Source organism: Hipposideros armiger, unplaced genomic scaffold (assembly GCF_001890085.2).
Source record: "Hipposideros armiger isolate ML-2016 unplaced genomic scaffold, ASM189008v1 scaffold_102, whole genome shotgun sequence".
Taxonomy (NCBI): Eukaryota; Metazoa; Chordata; class Mammalia; order Chiroptera; family Hipposideridae; genus Hipposideros; species Hipposideros armiger.
The window spans coordinates 3841136-3845597 of NW_017731452.1; the positions used below are offsets into that span (position 1 = coordinate 3841136).

The 4462-nt window shown below is 41.4% G+C and overlaps 1 protein-coding gene across 3 annotated transcripts in view; it reads right to left on the reverse strand.

Moving 5' to 3' along the window:
• PDPR (pyruvate dehydrogenase phosphatase regulatory subunit) overlaps positions 1–4462 on the reverse strand; it is a 38044-nt gene that overhangs the window by 32416 nt on the left and 1166 nt on the right. The window lies entirely within an intron of this gene.

Below are 4462 nucleotides of genomic sequence, written 5' to 3' on the forward strand. Positions count from 1 at the left end.
GGCAGGATGGTTCAGCTAACAAAAACAAACAAACAAAATGTTCAGGTCCCTGCCAACCAATTTAAGAAACAAAGCTCTACAACTTTCATTGATTAGCAGTGTCTTCATTTTAAAATTCTAAATTATAAAATTTATGTTCTTTGCAAAAACTCAAATACAGGAGAAAATTAAGTTTACCCACCACACAAAGATAACCAACACCAGTATGAACAATATTTTCCCAGAATTTCCTTGTTTGGAGCAAGGTGCCGCCCTCATGTCCCTTGTTTGCCACCTTTAAGTCCTTCTTTTCTCTTCCTTAGTGATTGCAGAGTCTGCCAACTGGTTTCTAAGCAAAAATGTAGCCTTAATATGTATTTCACAACCTGTCTCTTTCACTTGACAATAAATACTACACAGAAGAGACTGCTTATTTTTTCTTGTTCACTTCTCCTCCATCCTACTCTCCCGTGAACCAGAAGCCATCGGGCTTCTGCCCCACCACGCCACTGACACCGCTCTCTCACTAAGAACACTATCTTGCTCATCTCGAAGGACACTTTCTGGGCACCATCTCACCAGACGCTCTGCAGCAGCTCACAGTGCTGGTCGCTCCTCCTCCCCACACACTCTTTCCTTCTTTGACTCCTACTTCCCTGGTCACGACTTTGCTGGTCCCTCTCCTCTGCCCATCCTCTATGTGTTGATGTCCCTCAGCACTCAGAGCCCAGCTGCTTTTCTTGGTCCCCCACTCTCCAGGGTGACTTCCTTCCTACCATGACGGATGGCCGACCCCACAGAAATCCTGAGCTTTACACCTGCACATCCAGCAGAACAATGGCCATCTCTACTTGGAGTCCCGTAGTTCAACTTGAGCAGCACATGCAAAAGGTAAACCTACCTTCCTCAATCTCCCAGTCTGCTCCATTTCCTGTGTCCCCCAAGTGACATCATATACTAGAGACAGGCAGATCTGGGTTTGAAAAGCTCCCCCATGCCTCATTAGCTGCTTGCCTTTGAGTAAGGTATTCAATCTCTGTACCTCAGGCTCCTCATCGATACCATGGACTAGGAATGCCTTCCTCAAATAATTGCTACAAAGACTAAATCAGATGATACAGGAAAAACATGGACACTAGCACATAGGAAGCACTCAGTAAGTGGCAATTTGTAATCCCCTGTGATAATGGAACTCTCTAAGAGCAGGGACCAATTATAACTTGATCATGGTTTTCCTAGCATTCAGCGTAGGCATCTCGGAAATATAAATTGATGAATGAATGAAATCTGAGGTATCCATTGACCTGGCTAACCCAGTTACCTCCACACTGGTGATGCCCTATAACTGAAAACTTCCCTAACTTGGTAAAAGAAAAAGGCATATAAGCCTAGGAAGCACAAAGAGTCCCAAACAAGATGAACCCAAAGAGGCCCAAGCCAAGACACATCGTAATTAAAATGCCAAAGTTAAAGACAAAAAGAGAATCTTAAAAGTAGCAACAGAAAAGCAGTTGGTTAAGTACTATGAAGCTCCCTTAAGACTATCAGCTGATTTCTCAAGAAACTCTGTAGGTCAGACGGGATTGTCATAAAATATTCAAAGTGATGAAAAGCAAACACCTACAACCAAGAGTACTCTACCCAGCAAAGCTATCATTTAGAACTCAGGACGCGATAAAGAGTTTCCTCGACAAGGTAAAACTAAAGGAGTTTATCACTACTAAACCAGCATTACAAGAAATTTTAAAGGACTTCTTTTTGAAGAAAAGATCCAACACATGAATGAGGAAATACAGGATAGAAAAAATTCTCACTGACAAAGGCAAACAGTAAAAGCAGTACATCAAGCAACTATAAAGCTACTACAAAGGTTAAAAGGCAAAAGTAGGAAGATCAGCCGGCCGAATGGCTCAGTTGGTTAAGAGCTCGCTCAAGAGTTTGAGCTCTGAGCAACAGCGGTTCGAGGCCAGCCCGAGCTGAGCAGCCGCTAAGCTGCCAATAGGTAGCAGGATGGCTCAGCTTAAAAAAACAAACAAACAAACAAACAAAACAAACAAACAAAAAAAGTAGGAAGATCATGTGTAATAGCAACAATAAATTAAGGGACACACACAAAAAAATAATTACAAAAATGTGGAGGGGATGAGTAAAAATTGCAGTGATTTTAGAATGTGTTTGAACTTAAGCAACCATCAACTTATATTAGACTGCTGTAAACATAGCTTGGTATACAAGAAGCACAAGGTAACTACAAAGCGAAATTCTACAAGATACGACGAGGTGTGACAATTAAGTTTGTGAACTCATCCTAGAAAAAGTGCTAGAAAGAGTTTTTGTACAGCAAAGGAACCATTAACCTCACAAAACGACAACCTACTGAATGGGAGACGATATTAGCCTATGATACATCCAATAAGGGGTTAATATCCAACATATATAAGGAATTCATACAACATAACAGCAACAAAAAAAACAAGCAATGTTATTCAAAAACGGGCATTCGAAAAACAAGATATACAGATGGCTAATAGACATGAAAAAATGCTCAACATTACTAATCATCAGAGAAATGCAAATCAAAACCACAATGAGATATCACCTCACACCTGTCAGAATGGCTATCATCAATAAATTAACAAACAATAAGTGTTGGTGAGGATGTGGAGAAAAGAGAACTCTCACGTGTTGTTGGTGGGATTGCAAATTGGTGCAGCCAACATGGAAAACAGGATGGAGGTTCCTCAAAAAATTACAGAACTACCGTTATAACCCAGCAATTCCACTTCTGGGAATTGATCCAAAGAAATCCATAACACTAACCTGAAAAGATATATGCCCCTCTATGTTCACTGCAACATTATTTACAATAGCCAATATAGAGAAGCCACCTAAGCATACATCAATAGACAAATGGGTAAAGAGGATGTGGTACATTTATACAATGGAATATCACTCGGCCATAAAAAAGAACGAAATCTTGCTATTTGTGACAACTTGGACGGACCTAGAGGATATTATGCTAATCAACATAAGTCAGACAGAAAACACAAATACCATATGATTTCATTTATATGTGGTATCTAAAAATAAAAATAAATGAACAAACAAAACAGAAATAAACTCATAGATACAGACAACAAAGTGATGGTTGCCAGATGGGAGGGAGTTTGGGGGGAATGGGTGAAAAAGGTGAAGAGATTAAGAAGTTAAATTTCTGGGCTGGCCTAGCAGCACATTGGTTGAGGTCTGGCTTGGGACGCTGGAGGGCCCCGGTTCAGATCTCAAGTGTGAGGGCCAGTGACGCTGCCCTCTGCGGCTAAGATGCTGAACGACAGCTCAACCTGGAGCTGGGCTGCCATGAGTCGCCTGTGACAGCGTAGGCTGCACCCCCTGCTGCAGTGGGTTGCCATGGGCTACCATGTGTAGCCAGCAGCCAGCGTGAGCAGCCAGCAGCCGCAGTGAGCAGCCGTCCAGAGGCTGGCGAATAATCGGCCTCTCCCAGAAGAGCGCAATGATGATGGTGCTAACTGGGGCCAGTGAAGTGATGTCCTCCACAACTACACTATACAACAAAAAACGACAACTTGTCTGTTTCCCTTACCCCAATTCCCCAATAAAAATCTTTAAAAAAAAAAGAAGTCAAATTTCCAGTTATGAAAACAGTCACAGGGATGTAAAGTACAGCATAGGGAATATAGTCAATAATATGGTAACTATGTACGGTGTCAGATGGATACTAGACGTATTCATAAGTTAAATAAATGTCTAATCCCTATGTTGTACAGCTGAAACTAATAATGTCAACTGTAATTGAAAAAAATTTTAATTAAAAAAGAAATAAAACCAGATGAGTAAAGAAAGGGTAGCTGTGAGCACAGAGCCAACAAAGTACATCTCCTAGCAGGAAAAAGGGAATTGCAAGGTGACAGAAGAAACATAGTAACAGGTGAATTTCAAGATGGAATAAACAATGTTAAATGCCCAAGATGTTAAGAACCAAGAAAAGGATTTTAGACCTTGTGTTCATCATGACCTTCAAACAGTCAGTGAAGTGTGAGGAAAAAGGGGGGAAAAAGATTCAAAGTGGAAGCAAACAAGGAAGGAAAGGAAGGAACCAGAGTCTATTCCAGTAGGTTTGGCAGCAAAACTGAACCAGCAGAGAAGAAACTGAAGATGTAAAAGACAAAGAAACACATAACCTGGTTCAAAATAAATTATATTTTTAAATAAAACAACTGTATAATAGTCTCTGCTAAGAAGACTAAGTTTCGCTGAACAACCCCAGTACTGGGCTCGTTATGCTCAGGTCTGCTCACACCAACAACAAGAGGACAGCTCTCCCTCTGAGCTGTTCCTCCATATATGGCACAGCGTTGTGTACAAAAGGGCTGCTGGACCCCAAGAAGACTGGGAGAGTGTAGATGGATTAAGAGAACATTTCCCGCACCTGCCTCGGCATAGGAACCACCTGGGACACCTCTTT